The 19,936-nt window shown below is 40.6% G+C and overlaps 2 long non-coding RNA genes across 2 annotated transcripts; both read left to right on the plus strand.

Annotated features, from left to right (window-relative positions):
• Window positions 1-54: 54 nt before the first annotated feature.
• On the plus strand, window positions 55-1,416 carry LOC133816548 (uncharacterized). Its single transcript, XR_009885323.1, has 3 exons — window positions 55-695; window positions 1,117-1,255; window positions 1,374-1,416. It is a non-coding gene; the product is annotated as an uncharacterized LOC133816548 (long non-coding RNA).
• A 1,952-nt stretch (window positions 1,417-3,368) lies between these two features.
• On the plus strand, window positions 3,369-5,507 carry LOC133816549 (uncharacterized). Its single transcript, XR_009885324.1, has 3 exons — window positions 3,369-3,429; window positions 3,995-4,142; window positions 4,634-5,507. It is a non-coding gene; the product is annotated as an uncharacterized LOC133816549 (long non-coding RNA).
• Window positions 5,508-19,936: the final 14,429 nt, after the last annotated feature.

The following is a 19,936-nucleotide window of genomic DNA, read 5'->3' on the forward strand; positions in this document are numbered from 1 at the left end:
ATGCCATCAAGAAATCCACCACCTATTAGGTAAAGGATCTAAATTGTATTTTGGATTAGTTTTCTCTGTGATAATACAAACTTTTTAAATTTACTTGAAATTAGTAGTAGTAGTAGTAGTAAACTACTATAATTTTTCTTGCTAGCTAGTTACATCATAGAAAAGAAAATCCCAAATCATGTAAAACATATTAAAATTTGGGTCTAGTTTGATTTTCTGTTTCTTTATACATTTCAAGGCCACGAGATTATTTTATTGCAAGAAGTTCTATAAAATCAAAAAATTAAATACATTTCTTTCTAGTTTTGTGTTCCCTTCCCCACCTGCAACTTTCTCATTTTGACAAATTGGTTTTTTCTACTTTGTTTGGTGAGTTGTATCTCTGTTTGAAGTTCTATAATCAACCCTAATTTGCTTCCTCTATGTTTAATGTACAGATTTTGAAGCATGATTGGCTAGCAAGATGGCAAAGCTTTATTCCTGATCTTGTTTCAGCTGCTAAAACTAGTGAAACAATTTGTGAGAATTGCATGGCTATATTGAAGGTTTCTCTCTCTCTCTTAAACTATTGAGAATTAGTAGGCACTAATTACTTGAATATGTTTTCTTCAGCTTCTAAGTGAAGAGGTGCTTGATTTCTCAAGAGGAGAGATGACTCAAAGGAAGATAAAGGAGCTTAAACAATCATTGAACAGGTAGATAATTTATGTTTTTTTTATTTTTATTTCATTTTGGGATGCATTTCATGTTTTATATTGTAATGTTTCATGAGTGCTCTTTTTTTTTTCCTTCTGTACACTTATCATTTGCTTATAATTATATATATATTAAGGACAGTTCTTTTAGATATCCTTTGATGAGAAATCATTATGCACTTTTTAAGTTATTTTTATTCACTATTATACACATATTTTGATACAATGTCTTCCGGGTGAACTGCCACCACAAAGTCAAGTGATCTGATCACTTATCTTGGACTACTGATAGTCATGTACTGCCAGTTCATAGTCATCATATATTTGGCTTTATTTTCTAATTGGCATGTCACATGTTACCGTAATGATATGTTTATGCATTTTTCCAATCTCTCACACATAATGTGATTGGTTGTTGCAGTGAATTTCAACTCATTCATGAGCTATGCTTATATGTACTATCAGCCTCTCAAAGAACTGAGCTTATACGTGCAACACTCTCCACATTGCACGCATTTCTCTCATGGATTCCCCTGGGATATATATTTGAGTCTCCATTGGTATGTGCTTTGCTTGATAGATGGTTGTTGTATTGCCTTTGAATTTAATACTTAATAACTTCCTTAAAAGAGTAAGTACATTTCAGCAAATTTCTGATTGTGTTTGTTTATGTAACAGCTTGAAACGCTGCTGAATTTTTTCCCCATGCCATCGTATCGGATTCTCACTCTTCAGTGTTTGATAGAGGTGTGTTTGTATGCTGATTTAGTTAAGAGTTGCTTCAAAACTGTGCCTGGTTCTCATAGTTCACTGCACTGGAGTTTAGGTTGCAGCACTTAATTTTGGAGATTTCTACAATGCCCAGTACGTTAAGATGTACACCATATTCATGAAACTGTTACAGGTAGGTCCAAAATGAAATGCTTATTGTAGTACTATCTTTGGTTGGCTTACTCATCACATCATTGTCCAGTTTTTTCTTTTATTTAATTGTATGTCTTGTTCCTGTGTTGCTATTAATATTTTTTTTTCTTCCTTTTGGTCAGACCATGATTCCTCTTAATACAAACGTTCTTGAGGCTTATGCAATTGGTTCCTGCGAAGAGCAGGTAAAGTTGTTTTTGGCGCTTCAAAATTTAATGAAGACCATTTTTTATGTGTTCGCTCAATAATTGTTTATTTCTGGCAATGTCTTTTGTTTTTTAACTTACCTATTCTGCAGGCTTTTATTCAGAATTTGGCTTTGTTTTTCACTTCATTTTATAAGGCAGGTTTTTTTCTTTTTTCCCTTTATACTTTCTTGATCTTAGTATTTACCACGTTTTGTTATATTTATATCTCAATGGCCATCCTCTTATGGCTGTAAGTTATGGTTCATTTAGTTGTAGAACATGCTTAATGTGTCAATAAGGCATTGCTTAAGGGATTTAATAAGATAATATGGAATCACATTGTTTCCTTGTCAAATATCAAAGATTTGAAGTTGTTGTTTAAATACATTGCAACATTCACTGCTTAAGGGATTTAATAAGATAATATACAATCACATTGTTTCCTTGTCAAATCTCAGAGATTTGAAGTTGCTGTTTAAATACATTGCAACATTTACATCGTTCTATCCTTGTGCAGTCTCACATTCGTGTGCTGGAAACTCCTAGAGAGAACATAGCTGCTTTGCTCATGGGTGTTGAATATCGTACCAAAATTTCATATGGTACCTCTCTGCCCTAACCGTTCCGACTCTCTCTCGATCTCTTTTCTCTCTGTTCTTCTCCCTCTATTTCTTTCACATGGTCGATGGGTGAATGGAAGTGTGCAAGGGCTTCTCTCGGAAACTAGCTTTGGAGAGGGACAGTGCGACGACATCATTCTTCAACGGTAACTCTCTCTCGCTCTATCTTTCTCTCTGAGCTACTCTATCCTTCAATCTTTCTTTCTTTCTCTCTGTTTGTTGCAGGTGTGTAACAAGGTGGTGGAGGCCCACGGCTTGGGTCGTGTGACAGGGAGGCTTGACTCGTGGGTATACGGCGTGGCTCGCTCATGGGTGCGACGGTGCTTGTGACAGTGGTTTATTCGACGGGTTTGACTTTAGTGAGGTTATTCTACAACATTTATGGGTTTGATAATTGTTTTGAGTTTCCAAACTCATGTTATGCTTAGGCACAGTATGATGCCTCCTTTCTCACATTTTAGTTTTCATAAAGTACAATTACTAAGTACCTGTGATAGTTTATTTATAATGTCTTATTGATACATGATTTGAATTTTTACTTGTGCACCGAAGATTCTTTTTGTTGCACTTGTAAGTTATTGTTTTGATGAGCCACATTGTGCTGAGTGTTAGCTGGGATATAGGAATTGGCCAGCATGTGAAGGATGTCTGGGATATAGGAATCTTACTTTTTGTTTGAATAAGTATATATGCTTAGATGAGATTATATATTAACAAAAAAATTTAATGTCTATTTGCAATCATAGAAAAAATGGGTTCTTGCAGTACTATAAGAAGAGCAAGAAATGTAAAGATTCATTTATTATGTTCTTGTGCAATTTGGTCTTTCCGTGTCAGAATTTAGCTCCTGTTCAGTATACAAGAAAGCAAGGTAATTAGCATGCTCTTTGGCTTTATCCTTTTTTGGTTGTAGGTGATTTGCCTGTTGTGATTTCATGCGCTAGTGTAGCTCTAGCAGATCCAGGGATAATGATGTATGACCTTGTAACTTCAGTTTCAGTGGTAAGTATCTTGCTCAGTGTTTTTTCCTTACTTTCTATTTAGTGTTCATAAAAGATATCATATCACCCTCTTTGGGCATTCTCAAGCCATCTGTATCTTGTTTTAGTCCAAGTTAGCCTTCTACCATCTTTTCAAAAGGGTGGCTTGCATACATAACCTGTAAGAGAAATGAGGTTTTTATAAATGTGTTGTTATAAGAAAGTCAAATTTATGTGATTGGAGATCATTTTTCATGTTTTGCAATATTGGCTTGTCAGTAAATATTGCTCATCTTTTAACCCAAATTTGAGGAAAAGTTGTTATTTTTTTCTTCATGCTTTAGTTTGCTAGTATTTTTGTCCATTTAGCTGAGCAAGAATACAAGAAAGAGCAAAGAGCTTTTATGTGTTAAGAGAGAAACTTTTGAGAGCACAAATGTTGTGAAAGTGTTGGTTCTTGTTGGGTGTTGAAGAACCTGTTTGAAAATTTCTTGTTCTTAATTCGTTTTTGTTCATAACAGTTTGTTTAATTGTTTAAGTGTTAGTTTGAGATAAGTTTTATTATTTGTTCTAAGGTGTCATTACAGGTGCTGCATTGTCCTTTTCAATGTTTGTTGTTGGTCTGCTGCTTTCATCTAATCCTGATGCCACGGGAGACCTGGTGCAGGTTCCAAGCATGTTGTTTCAAGGTTCTTTGCTTCTTGGGCTCATCAGTAGAGCCACTCTTGGTTATGCGTATGTCCCTGTTTTCTTTTTTAATCTTCATTATGCCAAAATAATAGTTTGTTTATTATTCAAAAGAGATCTTAATGAGAGCCTGCTAAGTCTTATTTCATCTTTTGGTGATGTTGTAATTTAAATTAAAGTCCCTGCTATTTGTCTATTATCACATTTATGATTAAACTTGTACCATTATTCTTAGGCATCATCTTTGGGTATTCTGTTTTTTATATTGGTTTTAGATTTAGAGTTTTTGTGTTTTATGTTTCTGTATATAGTTTGTTTGTTTATCCTAGTTGTGTTTACTGTTTACAACATGCTATACATGCTGCTAGTTTTGGGAATTTTGTTTCTGATGGTGGTGTGCTATGCAGCCTAGTTTTGTTTTCTGGTTTGTCTTCTCCTGTATCATTGGCTTAGTAATATAATCCATTTTGTATTCTTTGGTTTGAGACACTATAAGCATAAAAAATAAAGTATTCAGATTGAGTTTTTTTGTTCTTCAGAATGAGTGGTTTGCTTGATTGGAGAGTAATAGATGGCACGTGAGGTGGAAAGCCCCTCTGTTTTGACTCAATCCTCATTTCAGATGCCCATTCCTCTCTTCTCGACACCGTTCGGTATTGAAAATTACCAAGTTTTAATATTTATATTGGCTCTCTTTATAAACTCAGTATGTTTTGAATTTGTGTATGAGTTTTTATGAAGCTTGAATTTGTGTTTTCCTTTCTATTTGAATTGGAAAATAATTTTCAACATGGCAAGCAAGTTTGTTTAAAACTGTACTACTACAGGTGTGTACATGATGTAATTGTTTCTTCATTTCCTTTGTGTCTTGTTCTTCAAATAGTTTTAAATATATGTGTTTACTTTCTTTACTTCAGTAGGTAGGATCATTTATAATTTTTTTTAATTTTCTTTTTGTTCCTTTTTTGAGGATATGCTCTTGTTGCTCTTCTCTTATTACTTTGTGTGTGTTTCAATCATAAAAATATTGTTTTGTCTTTGAAAAAACTAGTATAAATATTGCTGCTCTTCTCTTATGCCCGCATTAGATTTTGAAATATCTGAAAGGGTATGTACCAACTATGTCCTGAACCTTTATATTGGTGTTTGCAGATAACAAGGGATACTAGTGGAGTTCCTAAGGTTCTTACAAGGTTAGATGCACCCTCATCACCCTTGGCTGACACCATGACATAATATGAGAGCTAGAGATCCTTTTGTCTGTGAAATGAGAATTTAAATTTTTCATGTTTCTTAAATTTGTTATTCTATTTTATTACTTCTCTTACTTTTATTTTTGTTATAATATTATGCTAACTTCAGACACAATTTAAGTGTTAGAATACTGAATTTATTGTATGTGAAACTCAAGCAGAAATTTCTTCTATACCTCTTCTACTGCCTTGATAAAACAGTAAAATACAAATATACTGAAACATATTGATATACATTCACTGTATTCTCTTAATGGCAGCAAGTTGTTTGACAAGTTTGATTTTATTTGCATTGTATTCTCTTTTCTTATTTATAGCTTTGGTAAGTTATAGTTTATATGATAGTTATGGGATTGGTTTTGCATTCAATTGTTATATTATTTATTTATTTTAGTTTTCATCTTGCAGTTGTTCCCAAGCTTTGTTTGAATCTTCATTTTGTTTTCTATTATGCTTATTTATATTTGGATTTCTGAATTCTGTTTTTGTTCATGTTGATTATAGTCAGTAATGATTTAAATGGGGCTAATTGTATGTTAGGTTTGTGGCATCAGCTCTCCAAACCTGACTGCTTATCTTTCTCTATTTATTTTTCAGAGAGTTTGAACAAGTTCCCTCGAAGGACTAGTACGCCATCTGGGATTCATAGTCAGGCACAACAATATGAAGAACAGCTACAACAACAGCAACAATAGCATTAGCAGCAGCAACAACATCATCCAAACTATAGTTTGAAGTAAAAAATGTTCAAGATTATAAAACTTTATTATGTTATGCTTTCAAACTTAAGTTAGAACTAATATCTTATGAAGTAGATACATTCATGGTTAGAATTAGTTATTTTTTAATGTAATACTTATGGTTTATCAATTTATTGAGAATTATATTTTATGATGAATTTTGTTTTTTTTTATCAAAATACAATAATAAAGATCTTTTAATTAAAAAAAAAACATATAAGTATACTTATTAAAATAAAATTTAAAATATATTGTCCACACTAAAGTAACAAAATTTTATTACTATATGTTACGATTTAAAAACATATTATAAGCGAAACAAATCGTTATGATTTATATAATATAACAAACTAAAAATGCTATTAAAATAATCAAATGTAACAGTTGAAAAGTGTTATGAAAAAAGTATAAGATTAAACTTCAAATTTATAACCAAAAACTCTATCTAAATGTTATTATTTGAATATTATAGCACCTAAAAATGTGTTATTGAATAGTTTAAGATAACACCGAACATAACATTCAAAAACTGTTATAAAAAAGACTGGACTTTTAATAACAGGGGTTATGTTAGCATTTTCAGAAGTGCTATCAATAGTCCCGGTTAGCAGTTTTTAAGTGTTATGAATACTGTTTTTTCTTGTAGTGTTATTCTAATCGTCGAGTCGTTATTTGCAGATTAACTTGGATAGCTATGCGTCCAAGGCGATCAACACGACTAGTCAGCACTAGATCTAAGACTAGAGTTGATGACCAAGGCTAGAACCCTCTGCCAGTCCCTGAGAACTTCTAGCAGATTTTGGCAAACATGAAAGCACGGATTCAGAGCCAAGAAGAATAAATCTGTCTTCTGAGATAGCAGGCTCCGTCAGGGAGTGCTGCAGCTATTGTGCCACCTGATGTGGCACTAGTTTTACAGACACTGGAAGTTGGGAACAGGTGGGAACCATTGTATGACTGGTTCAAGAGTCAGCTTCCTCCAACCTTTGAGGGAGGACCAGATCCACTGAAGCTCGAGCAGGTAATGACAGGGTGGCCTATACCACATATATGCTGAGAGAGGATGCCCGTATTTGGTAGGAAATGACATCACAGACTTGAGATGTTACTACTCTGGATTGGGATGGATTCAAGGATTTGCTTAGTCATAAGTATTATAATGTTGTCGTCAGAGTAGCGAAAGTGAATGAATTTGTGGGGTTGGTATAGGGCAATATGACAGTTAAAGAATATGCCCTGAAGTTTGACAGACTTGCAAAGTTCGCATCTCATCTTGTGCCTAATGACGCAGCTTGGCAGGACAGATATAACAGAGGGCTTAATGCTATGATAGCCCGAGATGTGAGAATTACAACAGTACCTAGGGGGACGACTTGTGCCCAGGCTGTTGAGAAGGCTCTGATCGCTGAGGAGGCAAAAACAAGATATGGAGGGAGAGTACTGCAAGATGAGAGGTTTGCAGGGCGGTGCCTACACATTCAGGGTATGGTAGCGGCGAAGGCCCCGGTGATCTAAAGGGGAAGACCCCTGACACTTCGGCCGTTGTTGGTCCAGATAGGAGGGGTCGGGGTGTTCAAGGTGGCCGCCAAGGAGGCAGTGACACATGGAGAAGATACCCAGAGTGCACGAGGTGCAAAAGACGCCATCATGGCGAGTGTTGGGCCAAGGCCTGTTTTGTATGTGGGGTTGTGGGACACCTGAAGAAGGACTACCCAACAGTATAGAAAGGGGAAGCAGGGAAGGTGGACATCTTGACTCCAGCTCGAGTATTCACCTTGATGCCGGCAGAGGCCGAGGCTAGTTCCTCGGTGGTGACAAGTCAGCTTTCTAGCGATAGCTCCCTTTTTACAGTATTGATTGACTCTAGTGCTACGCATTCATTTATTTCTAGTAAAGTAATTGATAGATTGTGTAGACCTAGTGAGTACTATACTGCAGGGTTTGGAACTATTTCGCCTACAGGGGAACTGGTAGTTTCTAGTGTTGCTTTTTTTTTAATCATATTACAATATCTCATTATTTATTTTATATTTAAATAACTAAAAATGTGGAACCAAGAAACTGCTCAGAGTCTCTTATGCGTGTAGCACAATAACTGTGCACTGTGCTACACATGTACCACATACCAGGTATGGCATGTGATTTTTCCTAATTTTATTATTATTTAAATACCAAAAATAAATTAATTCAAAATTAATTATATTTTTGTTAAATAAAATAATTAATTAATTACACATAATTATACAATAATTATGTTTGATGCATAGAAAAATATTTTACTTATCAAATAAGTCCTTTTTGCCCATTTTTGTATTTACCTTTGCCAGTGTTTGTTTGAGCCATTTCAGGGACCATGGACCTATAACATTAAGCTCTAATAAATTAAAACTAAATAATTAAACTCTTTAATTATAATAGTTAATTTATTAATTCTGATATTTCTCCACTATAAATTCAGAATTGCACTCTTTATGTTATAGATATACTTTTACAGAAATCTTATCTTAAGTCGTCCATTGATATAACCATCTTTCAATAGTTCAACCCTCTAATTAATTAGTTCATAAATTAGAATGGAAGAATTACCATTTTACCATTCTAATTTACTTCTTATTCCTTAAGTACCATTAATTCACTAGTGAATAATTAATCTATAGTCTAATTATAGATTTGAGCACAAAATCATTTAGTTCCAAAATTAACCCTTAAGGGAACTAATATACGATCAGTTAGGAAAGATTAGATTCCGTATTGTTGATACATGTTCCCAGCCATCCATGATATTAAATCTCCAAAACAAAAGTCATTAGCCTCATTCTTTGAAGAGATCTTAACGAATGAATCAAAAGATTTAATAAACAGGAACAGGAGTTCATGAACACGCAGGATTTAGGTTGATCTATAAATGATCATCAGTTATGATATGAATTACAAGTATTTATTGTTAAATGGTTTTTGGATAAAGACTTTTATGCATATCGGTCCATGTCATATATAATCATATTATATAAAGCACCTTTACCGAGATGTCTTACCACATCAATAATCTGAATCTAGATTATTTGTATCATTATGATACTCAGTAAACTGTACTTACAACTTCAATTAAAGAATTCCATAACTTTCATTTGTTGTTGTTGACTATTTTTATTCATTCATGTGATCTTAATTCTCTCGTACTAATACAAGATCACATCCTCAATAATGAATATGGTATTTTTTTTATATTTACAAAATTATTCAAACAATAATTTAACAATCTAAATATAACAATAATAATAAACCATTGTATTTATTTATTCACAGAAAAAACAAATGCATTTTACATGCTTTAGGACACACTCCTAACATCTAGGAGATGGATTAGAGCGCTGGAAGTAATGGTTGATGGTAGAGAACTATCAACAGACTTGATTGAAGTAGGTTTGGAGGACTTTGACATGATTTTGGGCATGGATTGGATGGTTAGATATAGGGCTACCATTGATTGCAGGAAGAAGATGGTGACTTTTGTGCCTGAGGGAAAGGATCCTTTTATGTTCGTCGGTGCGGTATGTGGACCCCGCATACCTATGATAATAGCGCTGAGAGCTAGGGACTTATTACAGGGAGGATGTATAGGTTTCCTGGCTAGTGTGGTGGTTACGACCAGAGTGTTGCCAACAGGGCTGAAAGAGACCAGATTAGTTCGTGAGGTTTTAGATGTGTTCCCTGAAGATTTACCAGGGCTGCCGCCGCACAGGGAGATTTAGTTTGTTATCGAGTTAGCTCTGGGGATAGAGCTAGTGTTGAGGGTGCCCTATAGGATGGCACTGGCAGAACTGAAGGAATTGAAGATAAAGTTACAGGAGCTTCTGGATTTGGGGTTCATCATGCCTAGTTTCTCACCATGGGGTGCTCTAGGTTCATCAGGCCTAGTTTCTCGAGGGCACCATATAGGATGGCACCACCATAACTGAAGGATGGGACTCTAAGGATGTGTATAAACTAGAGGGAGTTGACCAAGTTGACTATTAAGAATAAGTACCCTCTACGAAGGATCGACGACTTGTTTGATGAGCTGTCAGGACAGACGATGTTCTCGAAGATTGATCTTCGATATGGTTACCATCAGCTAAGGATCAAGGACGAGGATATACTGAAGATGGCCTTCTGAACGAGGTATGGGAGCTATGAGTTTCTGGTCATGTCGTTTGGTTTGACCAATGCCCCAGCAGCATTCATGGACTTGATGAACAGGGTGTTCAAGGACTTCTTGGAACAGTTTGTGATTGTCTTCATTGATGACATTTTAGTGTACTCCAGTTCAAAGGCAGAGCATGAGCGACATCTTCGACAGGTCTTACAGAGGTTGAGAGAACACCGGTTTTATGCCAAGTTTAAGAAGTGTGAGTTTTAGCTACTAGAGGTGATGTTTCTTGGACATATTGTTGGTAAGGATGGGATTAAGGTGGATCCATCTAAGGTGGAGGCTGTTAAAGATTAGCTGAGGCTAAGGAACACCTCAGAGGTTAGGTGCTTCCTCGGGTTAGCGGGTTACTATAGATGGTTTGTGGAAGGGTTCTCGAAGATTGTTGCACCGATGATAGAATTGACGCAAAAGAATTTGAAGTTCGTCTGGTCAGACAAGTGTGAGAATAGATTTCAAGATTTGAATCGACGACTTATTACATCACCTGTTTTGAGTCTTCCTTCAGAGGAAGGAAAGTTTTTAGCATATTGCGACGCGTTGAGGTTGGGTTTGGGATGTGTGCTAATGCAGAATGAGAAGGTTATAGCTTATGCATCATGGCAACTGAAGGAGTGTGAGCAGTGGTACCCTACCCACGATCTGGAATTGGCAGCGGTGGTGTTCGCACTGAAGGTGTGGCGACATTATCTGTATGGGGAGAAGTGTGAGATCTACACCGATCACAAGAGTTTGAATTACTTCTTTACCCAAAAGGACCTGAATATGAGGCAGAGACGTTGGCTGGAGCTGGTGAAGGACTATGACTGTGATATTCTTTACCACCCAGGCAAAGCCAATGTAGTGGCAGATGCATTGAGACGTAGAGGCCTGGGACAGTTGTTTTGTTCTATGCAGATATCAAGAGTGTTGGCATAAGAGATGTCCAAAGCAAGGATATAGTTGGTGGTGGGTCGGTTGGCCAATATTACTTTGTAGTCAACCCTACTAGAATGGATTAGGAAGGGTCGGTTGGTAGACGCACAGTTACAGGTAGTTAGATTGAATGTCTTAGCAGGAGCGGCTATGGACTATTCCATTTCAGAGGTTGGTCTACAATGGTATCAGGGTTGGATTTGTGTTCCGACAGATGTGGGGATTAGACGAGAGATACTGGATGAATTGCATAATACGTCGTACTCACTTCATCCAGGCACCATGAAGATGTATCAGGATCTACCGACGATGTATTGGTGGCACCAGGATGAAGAAGGATGTGGTAGAGTACGTGGCCAGGTGTTGGACCTGTCAGCAAGTGAAGGCTAAGCATCAACAACCAGCGGGGTTGCTACAGCCTTTGGGTATTCTCGAGTGGAAATGGGAGGACATTACGATGGATTTCATGGGAGGTTTACCCAGGATAGTGGGGCTTCATGACTCGGTGTGGGTGATAGTAGACAGATACACCAAGTCAGCTCACTTTCTGCCAGTGAAGTCAACTTATGCTATGGATCAATATGCAGAGCTGTAAGTGAGGGAGATTGTACGTCTCGATGGGGTTCCCAAGTCTATAGTATCATATTGGGATCCTATCTTTACCTCCAAGTTTTGGGGTGGATTGCAAAAGGCTTTGGGAACAAAGTTGAAGTTCAGCACGAACTTTCATCCTCAGATTGATGGACAGTCTAAAAGGACGATACAAGTATTAGAGGATATGCTCAGAGGGGTCTTGGAGTAATTATCTCCCGTTGATCGAGTTTTCATACAACAACAGTTATCATTCAACGATTGGAGTAGCTCCATATGAGATGTTGTATGGGAGGAGAAGTAGATCACCCATTCATTGGGATGAGATGGGTGAGATGAGGTATTTGGGACTGGATATGGTTCAGAAGACTAATGAGGCTATCGAGAAGATTCAAGCTCGAATGCTCGCTTCGCAGAGCAGAAAGAAACGCTACGCCGATCCTAAGCGTAGGGACGTGAAGTTCTAGGTAAGGGACCACGTATTTTTGCGAGTTTCACCACTGCGAGGGGTAAGAAGGTTTGGGAAGAAGGGCAAGCTAAGCCCTAGATTCATTGGACAATTCGAGATTTTGGAGAGGATCGGACAGGTGGCTTACAGGTTAGCATTGCCACCATTTTTGCCAGGACTTCATGACATATTCCATGTTTATATGCTTCATAAGTACATCGCAAATACAACTCATGTGTTGAGATATAAAAACTTGGAACTGAAAACAGATTTATCTTATGAGCGTCAGGTTCAGGTCTTAGAAAGGAAAGACAAGGTCCTACGGAACAAGACGATTCCTCTAGTTAAAGTATAATGGAGAAATAGTAGGGTCGAGGAAGTGACATAGGAGCTCAAGTCAGCAATACGGGATCAGTATCCCGAGTTATTCATGTAAATTTTGAGGATGAAATTCTCAGTAGGATGGGATAGTTGTAACGACCTAAAATTTCTAATAAGGCTTAAGGACCTTGATTAGCGTGCCAGGAGGGCATAATTGGTATATATGTATGATTTAATGTTTAAATGCACGATTATATGGGAATAAATGATTAACTACATGTGTAGGAGTATTAAATATGCATGTGGGCCCTAATTAGTTTATAAGGGCATATTTGTAATTTGAACCCATCGAGGGTGTGATTTTGAGTTATGTGCGGTGTTTCTGGCATGAGTAGATCGTGTCCTGCAGTATTAGTCTAGAGTCACGATTGTGGTAAGGGATATTTAGTTGACGTTGGTAGCCATTAGTAACCTTGGTGTTAATAGTATTAGTGAAATAAGAAGGGAAAAGTGGTATTTCTATTAGAGTGGTGAAATGAGTTAGCTACCCTTGAGGTTTAGTGTTTGGTTCAGTTTGAGGAGGGGTAGGATGGTCTTTTAGTGTTAAAATTAGAAACCCATAGCTGAAGGAAAAGACTCTCACGTGTTAGGCCCTTCCAGATTATTCATTGGGTCATTTGGTTCAATTTTGAAGAAGAGAGAAATAGAGCTGTTGACGCGGTTCTTCGCCAACAGGTAATTAAGGAATGAAGAGAAAGGGATTAGTGCTAAATGTGAACCGAAACAGATACAAGATCTTAGAAAAGGAAAGAGGTGACACAAGACACGTTTTTTGAGTGGTTCAAAGGTTAAAATCATTCTACTCCACTAGTCAGTATTATTGCTCTATACTGGATATTTGATTACAGGGCCTTCTTTACAATAGAGAATTTAACCCTTATTAAGTCCCAGGGTCTCCATATTTATAGGAGAAGGCACCTGGGAGTTGGTAAGAAGGTCATCCCGTGACCCTCTTATCTATCGCATCAACTCTGTGACATTCATGATTAATTCCTAAACCTGACACATAAGTATGGTCAAATCGATAGGTAAGGAGATAATGGGCCGCACGGCCCAACCCAGTCGTGGGTGTCTGAATACGCACGTTCCTGCTGCGTGTCCAAGAAGTCAGGGGCATATCAGACATGTGATGTCGGATATATGCACGTTTACCTTGCGTGTGTTGACTTTACAAAGGGTCATAGCCTTCATACTCAGTTCGTACTGCGAGCTGGATACTTAACTCGACCATAGGCCTTCAGAATTTGGGGTCAAGTCTTGTGCAATCTTGGCAAACCCTTGAGTCTCCTCAAGCTAAGTAGGTACGACCTAATGACAGAAGCTCCGGTCTGTGGGACATCCATGAGATAATCATGATTAGGCCGCAGCTCGGCTCGCTAATCAGCCCGTGGGAAAAACAGGGCGTACATCTGCCCCCCAAGCCCTTGCTCGTGGTATTCCACGTAGGGTAAGACCACAGTAGGGGATTTTAGGCTTCCCCATGAACTCTTCATATTCCACCTCTTACGCAGGCGCCTGATACGTGGAACATCGTGGTTGGTGACGGTACGTCTTACGAGAACCGTATTTAATGGCCTAGCCTATGCTCAGCAGTCGTTCCATATTTCGAGTGGAGGGCCTCGGATCCCTCATCAGGGCCATCCAATGGCCCTCTACACGTGACCCTTCACATATATAAAAATGGGTGGCCACCCTACGCATGGGCCACCCTTTCATTTGAAATTTTTCCGAATTTCTCTTCTTCTTCTCTCTTCATCTCAGACGAAAAAACCCTCTTCTCTGTGACTGCCATACCCAGCGTTCAAGAGGCTCAGACGTCAGGATTTCTTCAAATCTTTGGAAACCGGTTCTCCGACGAAGCTTTCACCCAAGCAATACCTTTATCCATCTCCCATTCAAACACTGTAAGTTTCCTGACCATGAGTGTTTTGAAAATATATTTCACTGTAGCTTAGGTAAATATTTTACTGTAGCCGCATGCATGGTTTTACTGGGTTTTTTGGATATGGAGGGTGAGAGCCCCTTTTTAGGCTAGGGTATTTTTGCTGTAGGAAATCATTTAAGAGTATGGTTTACAGGATATTTTTTCTGGGGAAAATTTATGGGTAGGAGTTTTGGAACTTTTGGGTGCAAAATCGGGTAGCTTAGGGAACACGCTTCACAGGCGGTTTTGCAATTTTTGCCTACTGAAACTTTCCCCCCGAAGGCAAATTCTATCTTGACCCTCCTGACACATGAATTCCGAGTAATCGAGGATCTGTTGGGATCACAAGCGCGTGTTCATCGAACCGCGTGGTCCCACTCTCCATGGGCTAGGCTTACCTCAGCTCGTGCAAATAACATTTGATTTTTCCTCGCGCTTGGGTCGCCTTTTCTGAAATGTTTTCTTTTATTCGTTAGGCGACCAGATGGCATCAAAAAGGAATGCTCCCAAGAAGACCGTCAGCAAATCGGCCTCACAGCAGGACAAAGGAAAGGCGGTGATGCCAGACTTCCCAATCCCCAACTTTGGGCCGGCGGTGGAGCAGGAGGTCGAGGTCGCCCCCGATGCCTTCTTTGAGGCGGAGAGGATCATCTCGAAGGTCACTGACCAGACGAAGATCAACAAAATCTTTCTCTCCCACAACATCGCCCTGGGGAGAGCATCCATGGTGGCCCGAACCGCCGCAGAGGGCGAGCGGAGCTGCGCGCCGCTCGACGAATCGTTCGCGGACTGGAGCGGCAAACATTTTAAGGCGGGGGCCTTCCTCCCGCTGGATCAGTATTTTGCTGATTTTCTTAATTACGTGGGGTTGGCCCCATTTCAGCTCCCCCCCAACTCCTATCGCTTGTTGGCGGGGTTGAAATACTTGTTTCAGAAGCACGAGTGAGAGGTCCCCACTCCTGCGGACATCTTATACTTTTTCTGCCTCAAGGCCAGCCCGGATCAGCGGGGGCAAGGCGACGGGTTTTACTACTTAACCCGATTTCCCAATACGGCTGCGGTCATCGAGCTGCCCAGCCACCCCAACAACTTCAAGGACCAGTTCTTCATGTCGACGGGGTTCAGAAAGTGCAAGCTCCACTACTTCAATCGCCCTCGTAAGTGTGTTGTTGTTTTTTTTTATCCTTAGCTCGGAAGTTAAGTGTCGTTTTTGCTCCTCCCACATCCTCTTCTGACTTAGACCAATCATGCAGCCATCTTCGCGAGGACAGAGAAATCGGTGACCCTCGGGGCCCAATATGAGACACTGGCGGGCTTGCCCCCCAGTGAGAAAGATTACCGCGCGCTCGTAACGGACGAAACGATGGTGGCTTGCAAGCTTATTTTCCCAAATCAGACTTTGAACCTCAGGAGGCCCCGGGGGCTTCCCCCAGCTCGCGACACCAGACCCATCATCGTGGAGGAGGTCGGGGAAGACGAGGATGAGGAGGACGAAGGCAACGAAGTTCCCCTCGTGAGGAATAGGAAGTGGACCTTGGAGGTCGTCCCGGGGATGGGCGAGGAGAGGATCCAATCCGGAGCAGCCGTGGGTCCTTCTGGCCAAGGTAACCCTTATATGTTTTGGAGTCTAGATAGGGCCACAGCAGACCCCCGGCTGGCTAGGTTCAATCCTAGGCACCTCGTCCATCGTCACTGAAGTGATCCGGACCTGAACACATCCCTGCTCCATTGCGTCGACCGGCTTGTGCTAGACTACCAAGATAGCCGGCCTAGGGGTGCCGTAGTAGTAGATAACACCCTAGCCTTTAGGTCGTTCCTATTCGAGGAGTATGGGACCAACCTTCGCACATGGCCATCACACCGGAGGGGTGTCGTAGCCCTGGGGATTAGGCAATACGTAGAGGAATCTAGCCCTGAGTCAGACCCGTACCCAGAACTTGCCCCAGCTTGGGAAGTAATCGACTTAGATTCTTCTACTAGCTCGGGGGGTAGGATTCCCTTAGTACACATACTTGAATTTTTCTTTACCCCTTCGCTTTTGTTTTTGCATGATCATTAATTCTCGTACTAACCATGTGTTTGCTTTGGTAGAAGAAATGTCTCAGCCCGAGGAGAGCCTGCGAGGTGCGGTCTTTGGAGGGAACGCCACTGGGGGGCCAAGAGCGAAGAGGCTCTGGACGTCCAAGAACGTCGCCGGGACCCCCACCAAGTCTCCTGCGAAGGAGAAGGATCAAGCCCCAGCTGCACAGGTCGCGGGAGCGGTCCTTCCTACTTCAGGGGGAAGCAATATGCCTCCACCGGCTCCACGAACTCCACTCGCTATCCGGGACACAGGAACGGAGGTCGGGACATCGGCCATCGTACCTTCCGATGTACGCATCCCAGTCAATCCCCAGGACCTGGAGAAGATCCCCGAGGCCTTTCGGGGAACGGTGTATGAGTCGGCGAACTACGCCGTCACCCACATATACAAGTTCACCGAGAAGGAGCTCCGGGCCATCGAGACAATGAGCCTAGTGGGCGTGCTGGAGTCTTCACTAGGCATGGCCATGACGGTAAGTTAACCTTAACCTTTTTGTGGTTTTTCACATTGTTATACTTTGCCCTGCTTTTTTCTAAGGCAATTGTCTTTCTGTCCTCGCAGAGCGTTGTCGCCCTTCATCGGAGCATCATCAGGACTAAAACTCAGCTCGGGGACATGAGGAATGAGCATCAGACTACCTTGCAAGCGGCCAAGGATGCCCTGGCGGCCTCACAGGTCGAGCTGGAGAAAACTCGTTCGAAGGTCCAAGAGCTCGAGACCTCCCTTGCCACCTCAAGGACGGACCTAGACGCCGCGAAGACTGAGGTCCAGGTCGCCCAGGCTTCCCTAGAGGCCGAGCGGACAACCTCGGAAAAGTCCATGGAAGATCTGTTCTACCACTGCTGGGCCTACAATCCAGATGCGGACTTCTCCTTTATGTCAGCGAGCCTCTGGGAGCGCTTGCTGGAGAAGTTCCAAGCTCGCCTTGATAAAGAGGCGCCCTCAGAGACCGGGGATGGTTCTTGCACAGCTGAGCGAGGCGAGACGGCGACCTCCAAGGGACCACCTGGCGGAGCTTAGGGCGTTTCTTTTCTTGTGCCCCCCCAATATTTTTTTTAAATAATTTTTATGTAACCTTTGCATGAGGTGCTTTCACCTCGAGACAATTTGCTTTAACACTTTTAATTGATCTTCTCTTTTTTTTTTTTTTGCCTTTACGCATTTCGGCTATAATTTCTTGAAAAACTTAGTTTATGCTGACCTTTTTCCATATCTCGAGCTCTTTAGGGAGAACAACGATCCATAGATTTAAACCAACTTCTAAGTTTTATGACCTGGTTAGGACCAGGAACTTAGTTTGAAAACTTAGTTCGCGTTAACTTTTATCCATATCTCGAGCTCTTTAAGAAGAACAACGATCAATAGATTTAAATCAACTTCTAAGTTTTATGACCCGGTTAAGACCAGGAACTTAATTTGAAAACTTAGTTCGCGTTAACTTTTATCCATATCTCGAGCTCTCTAAGAAGAACAACGATCAATAGATTTAAATCAACTTCTAAGTTTTATGACCCGGTTAAGACCAGGAACTTAATTTGAAAACTTAGTTCGCATTAACTTTTATCCATATCTCGAGCTCTCTAAGAAGAACAACGATCAATAGATTTAAATCAACTTCTAAGTTTTATGACCCGGTTAAGACCAGGAACTTAATTTGAAAACTTAGTTCGCGTTAACTTTTATCCATATCTCGAGCTCTCTAAGAAGAACAATGATCAATAGATTTAAATCAACTTCTAAGTTTTATGACCCAGTTATATCCAGGAACTTAATTTGAAAACTTAGTTTGCGTTAACTTTTATCCATATCTTGAGCTCTTTAAGAAGAACAACGATCAATAGATTTAAATCAACTTCTAAGTTTTATGACCTGGTTATATCCAGGATAGGACTTAGTTAGCGTTAATCCTTATCAATATCTCGTGTTTTTTAAGAAAAACAACGGTCAATCGATATGAATCAACTTCTAAGTCATTAAGGAGACCTGGTTATATCCAGGTACCATATGCCCCCCAAGTAACTGGGAAAGGGTCTTTCGTGGTTACTTTAGATTACACTTGAAAACACGTACAAATATAAACAAAAAGCTGATTCTCATTGCTTCATACACAAAAAAAAAGTGGCCTTCCAGGCCTTACAAGTGAATCATTGATAACACTTCTTTAAATGGATGGCGTTCCAAGTCTGCAGGACTACCCCTCCATTAAGCCGGGCTAACTTATAAGTTCCCTCCTTAATGATTTCGATGACCTGGTATGGTCCTTCCAAGTTTGGTCCCAAAACTCCATCTTTGGGATCTTTCCCGGCCAGAAAAACTCTCCTTAGGACCAGGTCGCCAACGCTAAAGGCGCGTTTTTTGACTTTGGAATTGAAATAGCGAGTGATCTTTTGCTGATAGTGGGCGAGCTGGAGTTACGAATCTTCTCGCCTTTCATCAACTAGGTCGAGGGAATTGCATAGGAGCTCGTGGTTTCGATTTTGGTCGTAAGACTGGACTCTATGTGAAAGCACCTTAATTTCCACGGGGAGGACCGCCTCACTCCCAAAGGTTAGGGAAAAGGGAGTATGACCCGTAGGAGTTCGATGTGAGGTCCGGTACGCCCATAGGACCTAGGGGAGCTGTTCTGGCCAGACCCCCTTCGGTTCATCCAATCTCTTCTTGAGGCTCGTCTTCAGGGTCTTGTTGACAGCTTCGACCTGGCCATTAGCCTGAGGATAAGCCACGGAGGAAAAGCTTTTTACGATTCCGTATCTTTCACAAAACTCGGTGAACAGGTCGCTGTCGAACTGAGTGCCATTGTCAGAAACGATCTTCCTAGGCAGGCCGAACCGACAGATGATGCTCTTAACCACGAAGTCCAGCACCTTTTTGGACGTTATCGTTGCCAAAGGTTCTGCCTCAGCCCACTTAGTGAAGTAGTCGATGGCTACTACGGCGTAACGGACCCCGCCCTTTCCAGTGGGGAGGGCGCCAACCAAGTCTATTCCCCAAATTGCAAACGGCCATGGGGATGAGATCATCTTCAGCTCGACTGGAGGAGCTCGGGCAACTGCGGCGAATCACTGGCACTTGTCGCACTTCTTCACGTATGAGATCGAGTCTTTGGATAGAGTTGGCCAGTAATACCCCTGTCTCAGGACCTTTAAGGCCAAGCTCTGCCCCCCAGTGTGGTCTCCGCAAAATCCTTCGTGCACTTCCTGCAGGATGGCCTTTGCTTCACCTGGAAGAACACACCGGAGGAGAGGTAGGGAGTGCCCACGTCGGTACAACACCCCATCGACTATCGCATACCGAGGAGCTTGATACAGGACTCGCCGT

Source organism: Humulus lupulus, chromosome 2, assembly GCF_963169125.1.
Source record: "Humulus lupulus chromosome 2, drHumLupu1.1, whole genome shotgun sequence".
NCBI lineage: Eukaryota > Viridiplantae > Streptophyta > Magnoliopsida > Rosales > Cannabaceae > Humulus > Humulus lupulus.